This window comes from Pleurodeles waltl, chromosome 2_1 (assembly GCF_031143425.1).
Source record: "Pleurodeles waltl isolate 20211129_DDA chromosome 2_1, aPleWal1.hap1.20221129, whole genome shotgun sequence".
Taxonomy (NCBI): domain Eukaryota; kingdom Metazoa; phylum Chordata; class Amphibia; order Caudata; family Salamandridae; genus Pleurodeles; species Pleurodeles waltl.
The window spans coordinates 686,926,596-686,951,480 of NC_090438.1; the positions used below are offsets into that span (position 1 = coordinate 686,926,596).

General features: G+C 42.1%; 1 protein-coding gene across 6 annotated transcripts in view; it reads left to right on the top strand.

The window, feature by feature from the left end:
• GRB10 (growth factor receptor bound protein 10) overlaps nucleotides 1–24,885 on the top strand; it is a 573,160-nt gene that overhangs the window by 57,636 nt on the left and 490,639 nt on the right. The window contains exon 2 of one of the 6 annotated variants that reach the window (XM_069216783.1): nucleotides 14,577–14,652. The exons of the other annotated variants lie outside the window; for them this stretch is intronic. The gene's annotated coding sequence lies outside the window, so the exon portion shown is untranslated. The remainder of the gene's footprint in view (nucleotides 1–14,576; nucleotides 14,653–24,885) is intronic. 6 annotated transcript variants of the gene reach the window in all.

A 24,885-nucleotide genomic window follows, 5' to 3' on the forward strand; every position in this document is an offset into this window, starting at 1 on the left:
ATAATTTAAATTATTACATCTTAAACTGTTGGTGTAGATTAAGACTCCGATTGAAAATTATAGAATTGTGTTCTTGTGTGTGGAGCGCAAACATCTACATATTTATAATCACTTAAAAAAAAAAAAAAAAAAAAGTTAAAGGGTCTAGTTAAGTTAAAATGTAAATCTAAAAAATATTGTTTAAAAGTATCAAAACAAAATAAATACACTGAAATTATCCTCTTATAGATACCTCACGTAACTAGAACTTAAATCCCTGCTATGCACAATGTTGTAATTTCAAATGTTTGACGTCAGTGATGTCATAGAAAATGTCATAAGTGATGTAATATGATAGGTAACTAGCAGTGCAAGGCAAGGGTGCAAGTTAAGAGCAAGAGTAATTACATAAGGTAAATACGTAAACTTCAGTTTTATCAGGTATGTGTGTGTATATATATGTTCGATGGCATGTGTAGCTGCAGATACACATGCTATGCATATCCCGCCATCTAGTGTTGGGCTCGGAGTGTTACAAGCTGTTTTTCTTCGAAGAAGTCTTTTCGAGTCACGAGATCGAGGGACTTCTCCCATTTCGGCTCCATTGCGCATGGGCGTCGAATCCATCCTAGATTGTTTTCTTTCCGCCATCGGGTTCGGGCGTGTTCCTCTTCGCTCCGTGTTTCGGTTCGGAAAGTTAGTTAAATCTCGGAAAAATTTGACGGTATTGTTTGCGTTCGGTATCGGGTTAGTTAACGCAGATCGACACCGAATCAAGAAGAACTCCGGTAGCCCTTCGGGGCTTCTACCCCCCGGCGGGGCCTGGTCGGCCCGACCGCGTGCGTCTTCAGACTAATGGAACGGACCCCATTCCGCTTCTGCCCCGAATGCCACAACAAGTATCCTTACACAGATCAACATCTGGTCTGTAATTTGTGTTTGTCCCCCGAACACAAAGAGGATACCTGCGAGGCCTGTCGGGCGTTTCGGTCGAAGAAAACGCTACAGGACCGGAGAGCTCGAAGGCTTCAAATGGCATCAGCGCCGTCAGTACACCACGACGTCCAGGAAGAGTAGACTTTCTCCATCGCTGACTCTGACTCTGACTCTGACGAGCCCGAAATGGAGCAGATGCCGAAAACCATGAGTAAACCAGCCCCGGCCAAAACTCACGCCAAAATCATAAAGGCCCATGGGACGCCACCGCCGGCAGGCCATGGCTTAACCCGTAAAATCGGTGACCATCCATCGGCACCGAAAAAGGGCACACACGTGTCGAAGTCATCCGACTCCGGTCGAGATCCCGGCACAGAGCATACTAGACACCGAGAACCTGGCTCCGACCAGACTCGACACAGATACCAGCTCCGAGATAAGTCGGCACCGAGAGATCGGCACACTGAAACCGAAAAAAGTGGCTTCGGAGCCGAAAAAGACTGTAGAAAAAGTTTTGGTACCGAAACACCCAACTTCGGAGCCGAAAACAAGCTCCTACTCCGAAGAACAAGGCCTTTCAGAACAACTACAAGGCCATAAATTTGGACAAGAGCTAGAAGCAGGGGAGCCAGATTATAAACAAAAGGCTCCATATTCAAAAGGAAACAGGGAAAATAAGAACTCTCCCTCCTATAAAGATGAAAAGGAAACTTGCTTTCCAAGACAAGGAAAAACAACCAAAAGCGGCTAAAGCAGTAACTCCACCTCACTCTTTGCCACAACCATCACCACACGACTCACCGCAACCGTCACCAATTGCAACCCCCCCAATGATGCAATCACCAACGCACACAGGGGTCAGCCAGGACAACCCAGATGCATGGGATCTATATGATGCGCCAGTATCCGATAATAGTCCAGACTGCTAGCCAGCAAGACCATCACCACCTGAAGACAGTACTGCCTACACACAAGTGGTGTCCAGAGCAGCGGCTTTTCACAATGTGGCACTGCACGCACAACCCATCGAGGATGACTTTTTATTTAATACTTCGTCGTCGACACAGTCAGTACCAAAGTCTCCCAATGTTACCAGGGATGTTGAAACACGCGAAACAAGTTATTTCAAGAACCCGTGAAAGGCAGAGCCATCACACCTAGGGTGGAGAAAAAGTACAAGCCTCCCCCCTACAGACCCTGTGTACATCACACAACAACTGACTCCTGACTCAGTAGTAGGCGCAGCACGTAAAAGGGCAAATTCACACACCTCTGGGGATGCACCACCACCCGACAAAAAGTCGGAAGTTTGATGCAGCGGGGAAAAGAGTTGCAGCACAAGCGGCCAATCAATGGCGCATTGCCAATTCCCAGGCTTTATTGTCAAGATGTGACAGAGCTCATTGGGATGAAATGCAGCACTTCATAGAACATCTGCCCAAAGAGTTCCAAAAACGTGCACAACAAGTGGTGGAAGAGGGCCAAAGTATCTCGAACAACCAGATACGATCGTCAATGGATGCAGCAGACACAGCTGCAAGAACTGTGAATACAGCGGTCACTTTTCGGAGACACGCATGGCTACGCACCTCCGGGTTTAAGCCCGAGATCCAACAGGCTGTGCTTAATATGCCTTTTAATGGACAGCAGTTGTTTAGGCCGGAAGTAGACACAGCTATAGAGAAGCTGAAGAAGGACACTGATACGGCCAAGGCCATGGGCGCGCTCTACTCCCCACAGAGCAGAGGCACATTTAGGAAGACACAATTTAGAGGGGGGTTTCTGGCCCAAAGCACAGAACCCTCAACCTCACAAACCAGACCCACATACCGGGGCCAGTATCAACGAGGAGGCTTTCGGGGACAATACAGAGGTGGACAATTCCCTAAAAAAATTGAGGAAAGTTCCAAAGCCCAAAGACCCCTCAAACTAAACGGTGACTTCAGTGTCCTAAATCCCCAACACAACACCAGTGGGGGGGGGGGGGGGGGGAGAAGACTCACAGATTTTTACCAAAACTGGGAAGAAATAACAACACTCGTGGGTCCTAGCCATTATCCAACATGGTTATTGCATAGAATTCCTACAATTACCACCAAATGTGCCTCCAAGAACACACATGTCCAAACAGCACTTGGATCTATTACAACTAGAAGTCCAAGCGTTGTTACAAAAAGACGCAATAGAACTGGTACCCAACAATCAGAAAGGAACAGGTGTTTATTCCCTGTATTTTCTAATACCCAAAAAGGACAAAACTCTAAGACCCATCTTAGATCTCAGAACACTAAATCTTTACATCAGATCATTTTCACATGGTGACACTTCAAGACGTAATCCCGTTACTCAAACAACAAGACTACATGTCAACATTAGACCTCAAAGATGCTTACTTCCATATACCTATACATCCTTCCCACAGAAAATACTTAAGGTTTGTAATCCAAGGAGTACATTACCAATTCAAAGTGTTACCATTCGGGATAACAACAGCACCAAGGGTATTTACAAAATGCCTTGCAGTAGTAGCTGCACATATCAGAAGACAGCATATACACATATTCCCGTATCTAGACGATTGGTTAATCAAAACCAGCACTCTGAAACAGTGTCTTCAACACACAAAAAAAGTCATAGAAACCCTTCACAAACTAGGGTTCTCACTAAATTTACCAAAAATCACACTTACAGCCGTGTCAAATACAACAATACTTAGGAGCAACAATCTACTCAAAAAAAGGGATTGCCACTCCAAGTCCACAAAGGGTACAAGCATTTCAAAACGTAATACAAAGCATGCACCCAAACCAAAAGTATCAGGTAAAATTAGTGATGAAACTACTAGGCATGATGTACTCATGCATAGCCATTGTCCCAAATGCAAGATTACACATGCGGCCCTTACAACAGTGCCTAGCAACACAATGGACACAAGCACGGGGTCGACTTCAAGATCTAGTGTTGATAGACCGCCAAACACACACCTCGCTTCAATGGTGGAATCCTGTAAATTTAAACCAAGGGCGGCCTTTCCAAGACTCAGTGCCTCAATACGTAATCACAACAGATGCTTCCATGGTAGGGTGGGGAGCACACCTCAACCAACACAGCATCCAGGGACAATGGGACACTCAGCAGAAACAACTTCATATAAATCAACTAGAATTACTAGCAGTGTTTCTAGCGTTGAAAGCATTTCAACCACTAATAGCCCACAAACACATTCTTGTCAAAACAGACAACATGACAACAATGTATTACTTAAACAAACAGGGAGGGACACACTCATCACAACTGTCTCTCTTAGCACAGAAGATTTGGCATTGGGCAATTCACAATCACATTCGCCTAATAGCGCAATACATCCCAGGAATTCAAAACCAGTTGGCAGACAATCTCAGTCGAGATCACCAACAAATCCACGAATGGGAAATTCATCCCCAGATACTACAGACCTACTTCCAAAAATGGGGAACACCGCAAATAGACCTATTCGCAACAAAAGAAAACGCAAAATGCCAAAACTTCGCATCCAGGTACCCACAGCCTCACTCCAAGGGCAATGTGTAATGGATGAGTTGGTCAGGGATATTTGCTTACGCTTTTCCCCCCTCTCCCACTCCTTCCGTATCTAGTAAACAAATTGAGTCAAAACAAACTCAAACTAATACTAATAGCACCAACTTGGGCATGACAACCTTGGTACACAACACTACTAGACCAGTCAGTAGTGCCTCATATCAAACTACCAAACAAACCAGATCTGTTAACTCAACACAAACAACAGATCAGACACCTGAATCCAGCATCGCTCAATCTAGCAATCTGGCTCCTGAAGTCTTGGAATTCGGACATCTAGACCTTACACAAGAATGTATGGAGGTCATCAAACAGGCTAGAAAACCTACTACAAGACATTGCTACGCAAATAAATGGAAACAATGTGTTTATTACTGTCATAATAATCAAATTCAACCATTACATGCATCCGCAAAAAACATTGTAAGCTACTTACAAAAGTCTAAGTTAGCTTTTTCATCCATTAAAATACATCTCACAGCAATTTCTGCCTATCTGCAAATTACACATTCAACTTCACTATTTAGAATCCCAGTCATAAAAGCATTTATGGAGGGTCTAAAAAGGATAATTCCACCAAGAACACCACCAGTTCCTTCGTGGAACCTCAATATTGTATTAACACGACTCATGGGTCCGCCATTCGAACCCATGCACTCGTTTGAAATGCAATACTTAACCTGGAAAGTAGCCTTCCTGATAGCTATCATCTCTCAGAAGAGTAAGGGAAATACAAGCTTTTACCATACAGGAACCCTTTATACAAATACACAAGCATAAAGTGGTTTTACGCACAAATCCAACATTTTTGCCAAAAGTTATATCACCGTTCCACTTAAACCAAACAGTGGAACTCCCAGTGTTTTTTCCAGAACCAGACTCTGTAGCTGAAGGAGCATTACATACATTAGACATTAAAAGAGCACTAATGTATTACATTGATAGAACCAAACAATTTCGCAAAACACAACAATTGTTTGTAGCTTTCCAAAAACCTCATACAGGGAATCCAATATCCAAACAAGGCATTGCTAGATTGATAGTTAAATGTATTCAAACCTGTTGTGTTAAAGCAAAAAGAGAACTGCCTATTACACCAAAGGCACACTCCACTAGAAAGAAAGGCGCCACAATGGCCTTTCTAGGGAATATACCAATGACAGAAATATGTAAGGCAGCCACATGGTCTACGCCTCATACATTCACTAAACATTACTGTGTGGATGTGTTAACAACACAACAAGCCACAGTAGGACAGGCAGTACTACGAACATTATTTCAAACAACTTCAACTCCTACAGGCTAAACAACCGCTTTTGGGGAGAACTGCTTACTAGTCTATGCAAAGCATGTGTATCTGCAGCTACACATGCCATTGAACGGAAAATGTCACTTACCCAGTGTACATCTGTTCGTGGCATGAGATGCTGCTGATTCACATGCGCCCTCCCACCTCCCCGGGAGCCTGTAGCCGTTATAAGTTAATAAAAATAAACTTGTACATTTTATAAATTTGTAAATATATCACTTTTTAATCACACTATGTACATATATACTTACTCCATTGCATGGGCACTATTACTATACACACAACTCCTACCTCACCCTCTGCGGGGAAAACAATCTATGATGAAGTCGACGCCCATGCGCAATGGAGCCGAAATGGGAGGAGTCCCTCTATCTCGTGACTCGAAAAGACTTCTTCGAAGAAAAACAACTTGTAACTCTCAGAGCCCAACACTAGATGGCGGGATATGCATAGCATGTGAATCTGCAGCGTCTCAAGCCACGAACAGATGTACACTGGGTAAGTGAAATTTTCTATATGTATGTATGTATGTATGTATGTATGTACACACACACAAAAAGGTAATCAAACACGGTGCACTCAGACTGCCGGTGTTAGTGGTAGGAAGTAGACCAATCTTCCTCAAATGATGTGTGTGTGTGTGTGTGTGTGTGTGTGTGTGTGTATATGTATATTATTTATTTATTTATTTGTTAGGGATGTTATAGTTTATATTTCACTCGCACAAAACCTTAGAAATTCAGCAGTTATGGTTATCTCAAGTAACTAACTTGTGCCACAGCCCTGCAGTTTTCTCCTCACTTTTACTGCAAATGTTACGTTGATACGATCAGTCATGTTATGAAAGATGTCATGAGTGATTTAATGTAATATATAGGTTAACTAGCAGTGCGTACCTTAAGGGCATGAGTTTTAATTACTTGAGATAACCGTAACTACAGAATTTCTATGGTTTTGTGCAAGTAAAATGTGAACCTAACTATAACCTTTTGGCTTTTAGTGTGTTGTGTGTTTTTTTTTTTTTTTTTTTTTTTTTTTTTTACGTTGTCATTTCAATTACTTTGCGTTAACCCTGCGGCCCCATTAAATGGCCAACCCTGCAGGAAAAGGAGGCCATGACAACCCCACCCCTACCCCCACTAGCCTTGGTGCTTTGGACTCTGCCAGTGCAAAACATTTTTTTTTGTCTCCCTGCCCTGAGGCCAACGCCATATGAGCACCAGTCCAAGGGCCATGCATGGTCTTCTGCCGTGCGTGGTGGGGGTTGGCCACAGGCCAACTCTGCATTTCCTTTTGCCATGCATAACAAGGGTTAGTTGCAGGGCCTGGCCTGCGTCCTACCCCTCCAAGCACCCAGTGCCACACACAGCCATTAAACACCCCCCACTTAACGCCATGCACGGCCTTGGGAAAGAGAAGGGGTGTTTGAGTCTGCCTGATACCCTACCAGTGAAAAAAAAAAAAAAAAAAAAAGTTTGTTAAAATGTTGGCATGAAATTGCAGCGAATTCACGAATCCAGGCAAAAATAAATAAAACGTGGTCTCCTGCTCTTTTCAGTTCAGCCCCTGGATGAGCCAGGTCTTGGGGGCGTGAGGGTATTTTAAAAAGAGGGGGCTCTCCTAGGGCTCTTTTGGATCACCACATACCCACATACCCAGGGCTTTATTTTAATAATAGAAGAGGGCAGTGAGAAATCCCTTTTCTGGGGACATAACCCCAAGCCTTTGGGACCACCACTTCCCTGGGGCCAAATGAAAAAATATATATGTACGGAGGTAGGTGCGGACCCTTCCGGGACCCCCCCTGCCCTCCCCAGTGCCGAACACTTAAACTGAGGGGTGCACATGCCCCTCCTTCCTGGGCCACAAGTGCCTGGGTGCCCTGGGCCCAACCAGGGCACCCAGTATGATTTAATGTGGAGCTCAAGGGGACCCTGAAAGGCCCTGTGGTCCCAGCTGGCTTCCTGCGTGAGCCAGCACTGCTCCTGCACGCAGGGAGCTGCTGAATATGTAGCTCCCTGCATGAGGGAGCAGTCTCATCTGTTAACCTGCCCGCATGACAGCGGGAAGGGAAATAGATAAACTCTGCTTCCAGCAAGTGGGAGCAGTTTGACAGCTCCTGCTTGCTAGGAGTGGAGCTTGCTTGGCGTTGGCTGTCTCATCTCAGTTATCTCCTGTGGGAGGGCACCTCGAGAGATGGTATGAGCGGCCCTGGTGGGTCGCAGCCCCCAGGGCCATTAATGGCTTCAGGAGGGGGCCGTGCAGCCCCCTCTATCATGCATGTGCTGGCCCCAGGGAAGTGGCTGTCCCTGGAGCCATATATGGCCTGAGATGAGAGGGTGGTGGGCTGGGGGTCCCTCCCACTTTTAATAACATAGCTGGCCCCCAGGAGGTGGTGGTCCCTGGGGCTAAAAAGAGCCCCAGGAGGTAGTTCCTATGCTTCTGCCTCTGCTTGTCTAAATTGAGAACAAACGTTGCAGACTATGTATGTGTGTAGAAATAGATATAAATGTTTTACTGAGGAGTTTCGAAATTGTGGTTTTTGTGCAACTCTGAATTTAGTTCACCAATTCAAAGAGCCTTTTGCAAAGTGTTCTTTCTTGCACAATGTCATGTTTAGAAGCCAAAAATGTAGAGAAAATCAGTTGATATGTACAGAGGCTCTACTATTCTCTTTCCACACTTACTAATAAAAAATGGTACACCAATTGTGTAGCTGCATTGGCCGACAAGTAGGACTGAGAACTGTGGCCATATGAAATCAATGTGGTCTTCGCATGGCCCCTGCTTTGGTCTGTTCTTATCTTGAGAAGTGTGGAAACACTGAGTAGTAGAAACTTTGTGGCTCCCACACATTCCAGAAGCTTCCCTCTGAGAAATTTGGGGAAAATCCATGATTTTTCTCATGCTTGACATTTGCAGGGTGTTCTGGGAAACAAAATTGGATGTTTGAAAGCCACACTGCATTGGACTTACCAGGACCTGTAGGCTTCATAAATGTTCTGATTAGGGGTGTGATATTTGAGTGCAAGGTGCTTGTTGATTCGCACACATTCCTAAATCTGCCTTGAAATCCCATCCTGTGAATCTATGTGCTACTTCTTTCAAACACTGTTTTCAAGAGGGAATGCTTTCCCCTTTTTGAAATATTCATCCTTGCTGTTCTGAACATAACTGAAGCTTTTCCCTATGCGGTTCATTATGGGGACACAAAATAGAAGGAAAATTCGCCCTGTTCCTTCATGAAGTTAAATTTGCTTGATTTGTATGTTTGTCCCCAGTGCTCACACTTTAGATTGCCATTCAGACATTTGGTTGGCTCTGCATTAGTCGCAGCAACCAAATTCTTTCATGATGGGGGGGGGGGTGCACTGTTGTCAGTTTGACCATTTCAGAAAGAGCTGTTCTAAGTGGACTTTATTTGTACCTGATTATCAACACTAAACAACCACCTCTTTAACATGATTTGTTTTCTCAGTGCCTGTGGAAATTGCGCTTTTAATGTCCTAACCAAGGCAACTTCCAATTGTTTTGTGTAACTTCTAACCTTGATTGTCCTTTTTATATGTGATAGCGATACATGTGATGTTGAATGGCTTTTTCTTTATTTCTTTGGGTAAAAAAAACAAATGCTTTTTATATATTCTTGCATAGCCTGGATGGTGCTTTGAAGCACTTCATAAAAAGTCATATGCAATATCCTACATTCTTAGGTCTTACCTACAGACTGATTTTGCTGCTGTTGTCGAATGACATAATGTGTATAAGACCAATAGCTCATCCTTGAGGCCTTTGGATGAACCCTTTGCTGGTTGTCTTTCAGTCTCATTTGTGTGCTAATTTGATGGTTGTCTTTCCTCTTATATTTGGCCATTACCTGTAGCATAGCTTCGCCATCATCCTTTTGACAGGATGACTTGTACCCTGCCACTGCTTACATTAAGTTAACATTTTTGGGGGAGGAGTGAGGTGGGGGGGGGTGGGGGAGTTTAGCACTTCTGCATGGTTACCTGTGACAACATATAAATCATTGTACTGGAGCTCGACCCCCCCACCCCCCATCCCCATCTCCACCACCACCACCAACTGCACAGCAGAAAGCAGTGTCAAATGCAAACCCTATTGCATTGCCAGTGTTTGTTTTAAACTTCTTTCGTAAATGGTCTTTTTATGATTGTCACAGTCATAAGAGTGTTCATTATTTGTTGTATTTAGATTGTCACACATCAGTTAAAATGCTGAGTAATATCCAAATTTTACACTATCTCTAATTTAAAAATAATCTTGTTGTGGCCCCCAATATCTTTAGTGCAACGCATTCCAGTGAAAAGTTTGAATAGGCTAGCATTTTAATTTTAGTGGGGCTAACCCTCTTAAACGTGAGATGTGAGTGTATTATGGCAGAATAATGCAAGTTAAGAGGCTTAAGGTTGGTCTATGTGGATGGTCTCTGGGCCTACCCAAGTGCTTATTAGGGGACTTGGGGCCTCATTAGAAGTTTGGTGGTCTGCAGACCGCCATGGTGGCGGTCTGACAACCGCAGCCTTGGCTGTCACACCGCCAGGTTATGAGTTGGGCGTTGGACCGTCAACTGACCCCTGGCACTGCCATAGGCAGTGCAGCGGGGTCTGCGGTGACCAATGCTAGAGATCCTGGCATTGGGACTACCTTGGCCATTTCAACCCGCAGGACAGCCAAGCTTTCAATGGTAATCCCACTGCCATGGAAAGCTTGGTGGTCAGGCAGGTAAGGGGCTCCAAACAGGGGACCCCAGGGGCTACGGTCCCATGGAAGATGAGGGGGGGGGACCAATGTGGGCCACCCAAACATTTAGGGTTCTGGGTGCTTGGGCATAATACGCCTGTGACACCGACCAGTAGGGATGCATGGCCTGCAGTAGCTCCTATCGTACTGCTTCCCCCTGCCAGTTACTCCAGCCCCATGGGGAACTCTTAATCAGGCAGTCTTGGGACCACTGGCCTGGTGCCATTCGAAAGGCCACCACCCTAGTGATCTGACTGTCCGACTGCCAAAATCTTAAGGAGGCTCTTAATCGCCAATATGTGGGTGAAGTTGTCCTCTGCTGTGGAGTTTTATTTTTTTTAAACTATTTAAAAAATATATATATATTTTTATTGTGTTCTGTAAATGGATTCCTTTACATAAATCCATCTTGCTTCACGGTGGCTCCATCCACAATATATAGTATGTACTGCTTCCCTAGTATGTGCTGGGGTCCTCCACAGTGTAAATTAAGGAATATGCAGAGTAGCAAGTGATCACACTGTTGCTGTACCTTTTTAAAGGCCGCATTTAGTGAAAACTTGAAAAAGCTAATTGCACATCACCAACCTCTTTCCTACAGCAGTAGTTTCTGGCATTCGGTGTCTGCTAGTTTGATCAGATAGTGATGACCATGATTGCTTAAAGAAAAGGTAACTCATGCTCCATTTGAAGAAAATTGGTCAAAACGTGATTGACCACATCAAGGTGCCTTTCTTCACCCCGCTTACCCTCTAAACCAAGCACTAGGACAAAGAAGAATGAATGTGGTAGGGCTAGTGTAAATTTTGTATCTAGGTTAAGGCGTTCTCAGCTGTGCAGCACTTATCCCAAATTACATGGTTTTACCATTAGCTTGGACAAGCCTTTACTGGTTACCTGGCAAACCTCCCTGCATGACCCATGTATTGTTGCATTTCCTGTTAGATGCATTTAAGTGCAAGCAACAGTTTTGCCAGGCATTTTCTTCCCTGCCTTTAGTTCATTTAAGGCAGCACAAATGGTCTGGAGCTTGCAGGAGATACAGTATACAACTTGGCTTGGAGCCCACCCGTTGCTTAATATTCGTTTGCTTCATTGTCATTCTTATTTTCTGCCTCCTAATTGGCCAGCACATGCCAGCTTCACTTCCTTTACCTTTGTGTGGACCATGAGCCAAGTAATGATGGCGTCCCCAGTTATTGCCCTGCTGCTTGCACTGTGTTTTGAGGTACTATTTCATCTTCCCCTGTTGTCCTTGTGTGTGTTGCCACATTCCTTCTCACTCCACCTGTTGTCCATGTTGCCTTTTCTCTTCCCAACATTGGTGTCTGTGTTGCTTCTATCCCTCTCCCTTCCTTGTTTTTTTGCTTTTCTTCCTCCCACCCTCACCTTGTCCCTCACCCCCACTGTTTTTTTTTTTTTTTTTTTTTTTTTTTTTAAAGTGACCAACTCTGGCCACATCATACCACTTTTTTCTGAACTGGCCAGTTCCCTCCAACCCTTCCTTTTGTTTTCCATGATGCACCGTTTCGCACCACCGTCCCTCCTGTTGTCTGTGTTGCGTGTTACATCCCACCGTCCCTTTGCCCGTGTTGCCCACCCACAACACCTGCCATAAGGAAAAAAAAAAGTATTGTGGTGTGGCCAGCAAACTTAGCCATGCTGCACAGCAAATTTGCTGCTCTAAAACCTGGCCAATAGCTCTCGCATAGATGAGGCTGATTGTCTTTGACAATGATTTATTAGAGCTGGCTCGATAGTACAGCTGTCGTCTGAGGCAAATTGATCAATAGAAAGCACTTTAAGAAGCACTACTGTGAGCATAGGTATGGCTCTGCCCATATTTATCCCTGCCCCACAAAATTGGATTTTATTGGCAATAGGTTGTGTGCTTAAACTATATAAAAATAAAATTAAAAAAAAGCGTACTTATGCTCAGCTTGGTAGGCCTGAGCCAGTTATGATACCAAACCAGTAGTCCTGACTGGTTCATGGGAAGACATTTAGTCTGATGCTGAAGTTCAGCTCTGTTTATTCTTAGAAATTGTGACAAGGCATTAGGCCTGAAGTACTTGTGATAAGCTCATATTAAAGCCAGTGAACACTTAAGGGGGGATTGTTATACTCTAAGTATTGTAGACCCCTTGCCAAATACAGTTAATAGGGAGATGCAGCGTATGGTGAGTGTAACGCCATGACTATACAATAGTGTTGTGTTTTCACATTGTGAACTCTGTGATACAAAGATGTTTGACACTGAACTGCTTGCCAAAGCCATAGGCAGAGGAGTTACATAGTCAATTATTACACAGATATGATAAGAATGTGTTTTATATTGTGGACACTCTGTAGTAAACCCATTGCTATTATGTTTGTCAGCTCCCTTTTTAGGTCTGACCACAGTAAAACTGTGGTGTTCAAGAAAATTGTTGTGCATGTCATTGTATCCGTCTCGTCTCCTTAACATGTTTGGGTCTTGCTAGACAATGATCATGCCATATTTATGTTAATTTCAAATCCAATTAGCTTACTTTTTTTTGTAAATGTTTACTGTGGTAACAAATATAGGAATCCTCTTATGAATTACTTGGCACACGTAGATATAACTTTTGTGATTGTGACAATCCTCCCTAGGTTAGTTTACTCCTGTAATATCTTTGGGATATTCAAAATGCACAATGGAATTCTGAGAAGCCCCTTAAATAGGGGTTTCAATTTGCAATTTCTCTTCATCTTGTAATTGTGTGGGACACCTATGTGTGCACCTAAAGGTGGCAGTTATGACATTGTCTAATAAAGACGTCTCTTATGGTGTAATTTGTCTACTTATGAATGTATGTGCTTGACAGAAAGCATAGTTCAATGACCTTTGTATAACAACTTTATCTCTATACCTTGAGAAGCATGGTTGGCCACTTCTGAGTTATTGTTGTGTTGAGTATAGTTGTCGTGGGGAACAGCCAGCTCTTGAGTAGCCTTCTGAAGCTAAGATGGTTGTTAGTGCCTCGTATGTGTGTGGGTAGTGAATCCATAGTTGCTCTGCTTGGCGTTCTGTTTGAGGTGGCTCCATGTCATCCATTGACCAACTACTCTGAGGCAGTTTAGGATTAATGATGATCTAGTGTCCTTTGAGTTTTCCAATTCCAGAATTATCTGAGTAGTTATAGCGGGTGGAGTCAAAACCATTGATCAGAACTGGTGATGTTTCATATAGATGTTTAACAGTATGGGGGAAGATGGTTGAGCCTTGAGGGACCCCCGCTATAATGCTGTATGGTTTAGAAGCAAAAGAAGTGGTATGTTTAATATTCTACTGTGTAGGTACAGTGGCGTCCAAGCGAGAGCTGTGCCCTGTATTCTGGCTTCCTCAAGTCTTTGAACTAGTATGTCATGATCAATTGTTTTAAATGCTGAAGAAAGGTCCAAGAGAAGTGCAGCAACCTTGTTCTGGTTTACTGTGTTTGTAAAGTCACCTAGGTATGGAGTTAAGGGCTGATAGAGGGCCTCTTCATGGTCGGAGTACAGTTTGGAAGTCATTGCATGGAGTTCTCTTCAATGAATTGTGACATCTCTGGATGAAAGCTGCTCTTTCTAGAAGTTTGCTCAGGAATGGTCTGTAGATGTCTGTCTTGATTTCCAGAGTAGGTTTTTCAATAACTGATTTTTTTTTTTGAGTTCTGGGAAAACATCTGTTAAAGAGTTGTTGATGTATTCTGATTGGTATGGCCACAGGTGTTGCAGTTAGCATCTTTGCATTTTGGAATACGGAAGTCTGTATTTTCAAGAATTCTTTTAGCACACTTTGCATTACGGATTTTGTTAAAGTATAGATTTTGTTTTCTGTCTTTTTGATTTGAAGACTTGTATATTGTTTTTCAGCAGCATATCTTGTCTTGAGGGTTTTTTTGTTAGACAGTTGCGTTAAAGTGTAGCTTTTTTTTTTTTTTTTTTTTGATGAGAGGCGTTATCTATTTATATATAGCTTTTTTTTTTTTTTTTTTTTTCCCAGCAAAATTAGGAGATGAAAATCTTTTCGGGGCCATCCATAGTGTACAGAATTGATTGTGACCAGATCTGTGTTTGAGGTAAGCAGACTTTCTAGTTCCTTCAAATTTAGCATGATCAAAGATCGATGTGTTTGAGGGGTAGGATGATTTTAGTTTGGGTCAGTTTTGAATGTCTTTTGCTGAGAGGCAGTGACTAGATATGGTTTGGGGAGATTGGTATCTGTGTGTGGTATTGGGAACAAGCTATCATAGGTTGTGTGAGGATGGTTCTGCAGTGTGGCATATTAGGTTTGCCAAACCAAATGTTGAGGTCACCAAGGATGCATATGTTTGAGTATATTGTAAAAAGGTGTAAGTACAAGCAGATTAGGGACTTCTTCATGTTAGGGTGTAGGTCCCCAGTTGATCAGGAAGGCTGTGATATCCTTTCTTCTTCGTAGGGGACCTCGGAGTTCGTTTATCAGCTCAATCTGTCAGGGGTTTTGTAAGCATGGGGTGGTGTTATACCTCCCAACTTGCTGTTAATTGGAGTAGGATGCTTTCATGGGAGATCCTGCCCTCTGAAATTCAATATGCTTTGGAGACTATCGATGGTTCAGTGCACTCCATTACATTAAAATTGCAGCAAGTTAAAACTATCTGTATGTTGTATTATCCATACCGGAAAATTTCAAAATGTAATGGTAATCCAAGCTTAAATAAGTCTGTGTCCAAAGTGTGACTGCCAAGCAGCCAACTTCTTACGTATGTTTACTTGTCCTGACTTGCAGGATTCCTGGGTAATGGTGACCCAACTTATCACGTCCTGTCTGGGACTTGATATACAACTTATGCCCAAGGAGATCCTTTTAGCATACAGACCAGAATTTGATATAGGACTTCAGTGGCTGTTGGCTGTCGCAACAGTTAGAGCTGGGCTTTGTATTTCTAGTGTATGGGTGTCGGCCCTACCCCCCAGGAATTGCTGAGTGGTGGGCCACTATTCAGGGAATATGAGCCCAAACTAGCACTAACCGAAGTTAGGGGTGCACGCTCTGTTAAGAAACTGGAGCAAACTTAAGCAAGATTTAGCTGGGATTCTCAGTTTAGGTTTCAAGCCTGTAGTCTGAAGCCCACAAGAAAGTTACTGTTTCATTGTGTATTTGTAATTTTAGGTTTAGTATTCAATTGTGTGGAAATTAAAGTACTTTTTTTTCCTTTAAAATATATACACTGGACATTAATTGGAAATTATTGTGCACTTTGTGCAATTCATAAACTTCTTATGCTTTAATTCATTTTTGTCTATCTTTAACTATACAGATGGTATTACTTTCCTGATCCAACAAAGTGGTAGTAACTGACATTCCCCTTATGGTTTGGGACTGTCTTGCTTTAAACTCGTTTGTCCATTACTCCTGTTTAACGAGTCCAAGGACATTTCTTTCTTGCCTCTGAGTTGAAGGGATAAGTTGTTTTCGGCTTAACCTAGCCATGTCTGCAGTATTTTCATTGTTTCTTTTTCTCATATTGTAGTACCCCCACACCACCCCTCCCCCTTGGCATTTAGATGCTGACTGCGTGTAATGTTTGTGTTTTAAGCATTTGTTTACCTGTTATTTCTTCTGTGAAACGGTCATTCCCGACGCTATATAAAAAATAAATAAAAAAAAATTGAGATTTTGTCTGGAAATGTTGCAGTGCCAAGTAGTGCTCTGTAGAGAAGGAGAAAGTGACATGATATGGTTGGGGTAGAGCTAGATCTTACAGAGGACCTTGAAAGAAACCTCTTCAGCTTAGGTGACATTGATTTCTTTTAATATGATGGCTAAACTGCCTCCTTTTGTCTGTTATATTTATTTATATAGTATTTTTGTGTTGGTTTAATGTCCTGGTGGAACAACTTCATGCAAAATCGTGCCATATTATCCCAAGCCGTGATTCGGTTATGAAAAGTAAGTCTGGTTAGGTGTCAAATGTCAGTCAAATTTGTACAAATAAAGCAAGCGATTATAAGTAGGTGGTCTAAAGATTTTTTTTTTTTTTTTTTTTTTTTTTTTTTCATGCTACGGATGAGTGTTACCCTTTAAAGTTGTTGGTGGCATACCTGATTTGGTATTGTTAACTATTGGAGGACCAACACTTTGCATCTGTGGGGTAGTGGAGACTGCTTAAAATTGATCGGTTGGACTTTGGAGTTGTATGAAAGTCAGGTGTGTTTTGTAGTAGATAGGGGTGGAGGGAAACACTTGTATGAAGAGTGTTTTGGAGTTACGTTATTTTGGATCAGTTGAAGGTATATGGGCGAGGGGGGCATGAGGGTCATGTTGTATGGCTCTCAATTGATCAATGAATGAATGATGGATGTGTTTGTGGTTTTAGTGATTTTGTGTATTTGCTGCATGGGAAGTGTGAGCGAGAGTTGGGTATAAAAGTGGTGTTTTTGCTGATAGTCAGAGGTGGATGTGTTTGGTATGTTGGGATTGTGGGGAGTTTGTGAATGTGAGATTTTGCGTTAGTAGATTTTGTTATCTGTGTGGTTTTGTCTTTATGGCAGTATTTTTATATTATGTTGGTATTGGTTTGAGGTATAGGATTTCAGTGCGAGGGTCAGGCGAGTTGAGTATATAGAAAGGGAATGGGGTTGTGTTTGAAAGTAGAATGCATTTGTAGTGTGTGAGGAAAGTATTTGAGATGGATGGCTGTAGGTTGGGGAGAGAGGGATGTGCCTTGTTGGTGGGGGAGGCTGTTGAAGGAGTGTCTCATTGGTTGTGTATGAGAAGAGGAGGATAGCTGTGTTGTATGACGGATAGTTGAAGAAACGGTTTAGAGGGTTGGCAAGAGGAATATTAAGAAGGCAGAGGATATTGAAAGGGTTTTTGTTAGAATTATTCTCACAAAAGCCCACCCTTTCCTGTTTTGTTTTATTGGTATGTAAGCCAAATGTTATATTTGCTTGTGTTTTAGTACTGAGTTGTGGTTACTGTAGGAGCGTATGGGTGTAGGGGTACAAGGGCATGTTGGAGTGAGTCATACATCTGGGTAGAGTTTGGTTCGTAAATTGTGGAATAGCCTTGTTTGTAGGTAGACTGATGCGTGTTTTGAGCTAGTGTGCATGGCTGTGTTTGTGGCTGTATGTTGGAGTGTTTCTTGAATGAGGAACTGGCTGCATCTCTGGTCCTCTGCCCTAACAGGCCCAAGCAGGTGTCTCCCTTCTCCTCTCTGCCTTTAATTAAGATACTCCGGGGAGGGGAGGGGGCTTGTAAAGGCTACAGGGGAGGTCACTTGACCCATTGTCAGGCTCTTAGGCTCATCTGAAGGCCCAGCCGAGTGGTTACCCCAGCAATCCAAAGAGTGCACCTGGAGAGAAGGGTGTGGTCAAAGCTCTATCCCACAAGCTGTTTGGGAAGCAGGTCGGAAGAGGGGATCTGGAGAGGGGCAGGCAGGAAAAGCCGGCTTTTCAAGTAGTAACAACATGTTTTAATTGCACACAAAAAATCTAACTTACCATTTCAGTTTTAGAAATAAACAAGCGCAATTTAACACCAAATCATGCCAAACTACGGCTCTAAACGAGCACAAGGAATGTACACCGCTATTGGGCTGAAAGGGAGAATCGGGGAGCCAGCAGGGCCCTGTGAGTGTAGAACAAATGGGCCAGAGAGCAGGTGATAAAACGGAGGAAGAAAGTCTGCAAAGAAGAAAGGTAGAGCAAACAAATCGTGGTGTTTCTTTTTTTAAATTATTTTGCAATTATCTATTAAATCTTGGTGGCGCACAAAGTGTGCATGGTACAACACCAATAATCATTTCACCTAAAATCATGTTTGTCATATTGGGTGTAGCATGTCGTTGTTGACATAAATTCTGTTCCTTTTTAAAGAAAATGTTGCTCAGTTCAGAGTTTCCTAACCACAACACCTCAGTCAGCCTCGAATTACTCTGCCTCAATAGCCTGAGCGTCTGGTTTTACACTTTTTTTTTTTTTTTTCTATTTTTTTTTTTTTTTTTAAACCAATGCAGTAGGAAGCGGGTGTTTGTCATGAACTCGGAGAAATGCAAGAGGAAAGGGTTTTACATTAAGCGCTCTGACCACTAAAATAGGAAGAACCTTCCTTGACTAACGCAATCAGGAGAGGGGCTATTTGTTTAACATTGTGACCCCTCTAGCTCCTCCTAGAGATCTGGCAGCCCCCGTTTGTGTATTTGTAATTTTATGTTTAGTGTTCAATTGTGTGGAAAATCAAGTTCTGGACATTATTTGGAAATTAATGTGCACTTTGTGAAGTTCATAATCTTTTTATGCTTTAATTCATTTTTGTCTTTACCTTTCTTAACTACACAGGTAATATTACTTTCCTGATCCAACAAAGTGGAATTAAGTGACATTTCCCTTATTATTTGGGAATGTCTTGCTTTAGACATGTTTGTACGTGACTCCTGTTTAACAGCCCAAGGAAATTTATTTTTTGCCTCCAGTTGAAGGGAGAATGTTGGGGATCCGGACAACAATATTATTTTTGGATTATGGAAATGCAGTCTTGCATGGCGTACCTAAATCTATGGCCTTCAGGTGGTGCAGAACGCTGCTGTCACAGCTGTTAATTTACTCCTGCTTGTTTCTGTTAAAATCCCGGAGGAACCTCTGCATAGGTTACCAGAAGACAAAGGGGTCTTAGTTTAAGATGCTTTCAATGGTGCACAAGGCACTTGCTGGAACCTTTCCTAAGCATCTGCTCTCTCGATTTAAGCTGTACATCTCATCTCAGTGCTGTTACTTTTCTCATGCATGGTTCGTGCCTATATTCATCAAACCAAAATAGGCAGGCTCTTTCTTGGTTAGTGCTCCTGTTTCTTACACTAGAGGTAAGATTCTGCCTATGGGGTGTGCAAGCAAGGAGAGCAGTGTGCCTGTTAGTACACGTTGAATCACCTTTAAGACAGATACATTATGCATATCCACCTTCCCCGGCTTTTTGCTGTACAATTTGAATGAATGTTATTAAATTGCACTGCATTGTAATGTGGGTTCTTGATTATATCTTCAACTTTATTATAATCTTACTGGAATCAGGCCATGCATAACATGAATGATTAAATTATTATCTGAGCCTAATAAAATGGCACCTGCCTTGACAATTTGCATCCTTTTATGTAATTGCAGAAGGCAGATTTGTATGCAATCTAAGAGGCAAATGTCCCACCTAATAGGTGACTTAACTTTATTGTCCACAGCCGTCACACCCACATTGAGTAGGTGAGTACAGTCCTAGGCTAAGCCTGTAAGTTCCAGTATGAACATTGATATCCCATCTTAAAGACTTGCAAGTGGGCTTTCACAAATGCCACCATCTGGAGAAAGCATTGGTCCATTTGTACCCGTTTGATAAACTATTGACGTATATGTGATATCCGAATGTGTTGCCAGGCCATGAATAAGAAATTGATGGGGCTCCAGAGCATGTTACCCATTTTTTTTATTTTTTCATTTGCTCCATTTCCGACCCCACCCCCCAAAAACCTTCTGCCCCTGTGATCAGGGCAAATAAATGTCTCCTGGTGCTCGAAGTATTTTGGAGGTGTTTGTTGGTGGCTGATCCTTTGTAAGCACTGGCAAACCTCTGAATGGCGAACTTGATGCTCACTTTTAGCTCCTCATTGATGTGTGGGAGATGTCACTAGTGAGATCACTGGGATATAGGATGGATGGATGGGAATTCCAAAGCTCATCCCAAGTTGGAACTGTGGGTAGGGCTACAGGAGGAGCTTAAGGAAATCTGTTACTGACTCAGCTCCTGCAGTGTCCTATTGGCCAGCTCAGTTAAATTTTACATTGGTAGGGGAAGGTGGGAGAGAGGACAAGAGGAGCGGCATCGCAGAGGCTTCTCATCCTGCCAACTGACAGAATGGAACAGAAGGTGGGGGAGGGGGCATTTTAAGGGCAGAGACTAAGATAGCTCCAGTACGTGTGCCCGATGCACCCTTCAAACCCCCACTTGCTGATTCAGTTTGACACCACTCCTTTATTTCACAGTGCTTCTTGACCAACAGCACCATAGCAGAAAAGGGGCCTGACACTGTTTCGATTTTTTTTTTTTTTTTTTTTTCTGAGAATAAAAAAAAAAATCCAAACTGCCTATGTAGGTTCTCTGCAGAACTGACAGTTGTTTACCCCCAGCAAGGAGCCAAATAATGTGTTTCTTTTTTTTCTTGGCCTAAAAAAACCGCAGTGGCTCCGTGCTGGGGGAAGAGAGATACAGCTCATCACTCTCTCAAAGTGAGGGGGGAGATTTTCCCAAGTCTGACAAAACCGACAACAATTTTGAGCTTTAGGCTTCTCTTTAAATTTAAGAGAAACTGGTGTGAGATGTATGGAAGATGTCAGCAACCTATAGATTGCTAGAAAAGCAAACAAAATCCTGGATTTATGTGTGCCAAGTTGAAACATGCAAAAGTACTCTAATCTGATAAAAATGAAAACATCTCAACAGTTTTCATTATTTAGGCTGCAAAGAAACATAAATGTAGGGCTTAAATACATGACACTAAAAAAAAAACAGCTTAATGTCACTCTGGCAAACACCCCAGTAGTCAAAAATTTAAAGTCTGTAAATGCTTCCATACAGTCTTCTTTCAGGCTTGGCTAAAGGGTTTCACACCATTTCAATAAAAAAAAAAGACTCCCTTTAGTTAGCCTAATCATTTTTTATGGTTGTAAGAGTCTGCAACTTAAACACTAATCATTATTTAATCTGTCGGCCAACAATTCTTTCACTCTCTTGCATAGTCGTTAATAGCTGACAAAGGAGTGTCTTTAGTGTAGGCCAAGACTTTTCTTCACCCTGGACCTCTCGAAGGCTGAAACAAATCTAAGCCTCAACAATGTGGTTTATAAATTCACAATATAAGCCATATAGTCTGTTGGGTCAAGTACTCTGAGCAAGTTCTTCAAAGCTACTCTGACCTCGAATAGCCTATCACTGTGTGCATGATTAGTAATGAATGACATTCAGTTTATTGGGCAGTTTACTTCTCCGCAACGTGTATATGGTACTTCGAAAGTTCAAATAAAATTAAGTGATGGCTCATGAGCATTAGTGCCATATACTGAACATTTAATGAAGTTCTGATTGCCTACCTCGGTCTGTACAGTTGCATGTCTATGAAATTTATCAGCCAGTCTGACGTTCTTACCCATTTTAATATTTTTAGTGAGTATCAACTCAGGGATGTGGTCTGAAACTTACATGTTATGGTGTCCAAGTCTATTTCTTTGAGCAAAGTGCTTTCTGCATAAGGTATATGCGTCTGTTGTAGGCATAATACTGCATTGCTACACTTCTAGATTTATATTGAATGCAATCCCTTTCTGCCTGTATTCATGCCACTGACACTTCAGCTTAAGGCTTCTAGTAACCTTTTACCAAAATACACCCATACAAGCTTATTCGCATTCCTCTCATTACCCGTAGCAAGAGTTCTACATTCTCATATTTATGCCCTTACCCCTTCCTTTGCTAACCTCCATTTTTAATTTCCACCTGGTGGGGTTGAGCATAGTCCTATTTCGCCCTTGCTTTGAAGGGTTCACTGTTGGCCATCTCCTAGACGGAATCTACTCCCTCTCCAGAGTGTTTTAGACCACTCAATCCAACAGTAAGGTAGAAACTATTTAGGCTTGGCAGCTTCTCTCATTTTAACAAGGTGACATTACTTCAACTTCTTGAGTTAATGTATATTTTTCCCTCCACAAAATATTCATATTTAATTGTTGTTCCAGGAATCCCCCTCCTGTAATAAATGTACTGTGCATACCAACCTATTAAGATTACTCCGCATGAAGGGAAGTAAGCACAATTTCACCTAATATTGAAAAACTAAAAGCAACTCAAATAGATGTGGAGGAGATTTTGTCCCCTTAAAGATAGGATAAACCTTGCAGATTCAGGGAGCCCCACACTAATAATTTTAATTCCTGTCTACTGAGCCAGGCTGAATTTGAATTTGATGAACAGTACATACTGTCTAAAGTTCAGTGCTAAAATTTTACACCTCAGAATAATTCGTACTTTATGAATTTACAGATTAACATAAAATCTGTGATTTCTTCCCATTGACACATGCCTCCTGTTGTAGATAACTAAATGTTACACTTCACAATGTATCTCTTGGATGATATTTAGAGGTTAAAAAGTTTCATGGTTACTATTTACGAAGGGTTTAAACCATATTTTTATACATAGGAAAGAGTTCGAATTGGCAATTCCCCTTTTGAACATGTCCCATTGTGCATGACCAGGTGTAGACATAACTGCTGGTGTGGTAAGTACATCAAAGCCTGAAAAATCCACGTCCTCGAATGCCAGTGTTTTCTGTGGACATAGATTAGTCAAATCATGATGCTTAATAAATTCCATTCTATTTAAATTAGTTCGGCCAGCCAAGTTCCACAATACTCATTTGAAGTCTGGGCTAAAATCCTTTCTACTTTTATTTGCGATCAACTACTCAATCTCGGGAAGCTAAACTGGTAATCTTTCATCTGCTAGTTGGTTAGCAATGTCTGGTGCGGAAGACCTGGGTGATTGAACTGTTCTGTTCTTTGGCACCAAAATATGTAGTCCCTTTGCTCCTAGCCTGATTTAAAGCGGCAAGGGCAACCCTGGACAGGCAGACCTAACAGCACTTGACAATCCTGTCCCATTTGTTTCGTGGAACACCGATTGATTATAATGGGGTGAGGCGGCAACCTACTTTACATGAAAGGATCACGGTTCAGCAGCAGATCTACAGTTTCCAGATTAGAAAATGCTATCCGAGTTACCCGGGGATGGATCTCTTTTCTATCAACGAACTTTTTCTTTTTTTTAAATGTTGAATCAGACTGACATTCACTGAGGGGAACACAATGGTATAGAAACGTCATGGAATTGGGTTCCTATGTCATTGCCCTCAACATGTCAGATAGTAACTCTTAATTGCAAACAGGGCATTGAAAGCTGGTCCAAAGGTGTTGGTCTATTTAACTAATTAACTCCGAAAATAGATTAATAAACTAATTGGAGGCAAGGAGGTCCCTGGGAGGGGCAGGAATGTGAGCCCTAATTGTTTTATTGCAAGAGAAAGGAAATTCCAGCACATCTGGAATAAGGAAGAAATAACTATGGAGACTGGGGGTTTTAGAAACTTGCTGAGTACTCCGCTTAGTGTTTTTATCTTGCCAACCTGCATTACCGGCTCAGAGGATTTATCGCCAGTTAATTCCACAATCTGATTTTACTACAGTCTATTTTCTATTTTTTTTTTTTGTATTCCTCGGACTCTTAACTAATTGTTAAGGAATTTGATCCTCTACTAGTTATGTTCATAGATTACAGTTTTGAATTACTTAAATTCACCCAATAATTATTTGGGAAGCGGCAGGAGTTTACTTGTAATTTCACTGGATTGTTGACTTTTAAATTTGATTCTTTAAAGGGATTTCACAGCAGGTAGATTATTACATTTGGCTTTTGGAGATGTTTTGGCATTGCCATACCTTTTGAGTTATGTAACTAGGAATATATACTTTCAGTGTACTGTTGTGGCCTAGTTGGTCCAGATACTTGTGTGTGTGTTTTTTTTAAAAAAAAAAAATTATTTTTTATTTCTTGCTTTATTTTTTTAAGGGCCATCCTCCTCAGCAGCAGTTTGATTTGATAACTGCACCCTTCCAATTAACATTTTAGTGGTTAGTGGTGCTTCCCTGGGATTATGGTTTGGTGCGATTACCTCTTTTAATACTATAGGGAGTGCTTAACATATGATTTGAGTTGGACACTGGTTTATCCATCGTACTTGATGTAAAGGATAATACACTGCCTAAGGCTTACACTGCAGCAGACAACTCAGTTATCACTAGTCTAATTCTTTTCGTAAAGTAGAGGCTTTTAGAAAATTGTTCCCACCAAAGGGGACAAATACGTACTCAGGTTAACAGACCTGACACTTTTACTCTTTGAAAGACAGCAATGTCATGGAAGGCATGCACTTCACCTTGCACAAAACACTGGCTTGGGGACCTACTGAAGTGGGTCTAGGATGAAACCAGTGTATTTACCATGGCCCTATTGTACCAAGGATGAAACAGTTGCAACCACTTGGGATACATATGTAATAAGCCTGGAAGAAAAAAATGAGAATGCCTGGAGTCCCAACATGCATCCCTCAAACTTTGAGGAAAAGTCTTGACCACTAGTGGGACAATCTAGAATCTGGCAGATTGGCAGCCAGAACCTTAGATACCACAGTCTGGACTATCTGTGGGTGGAACTGAGGGAGTTGCACATATTG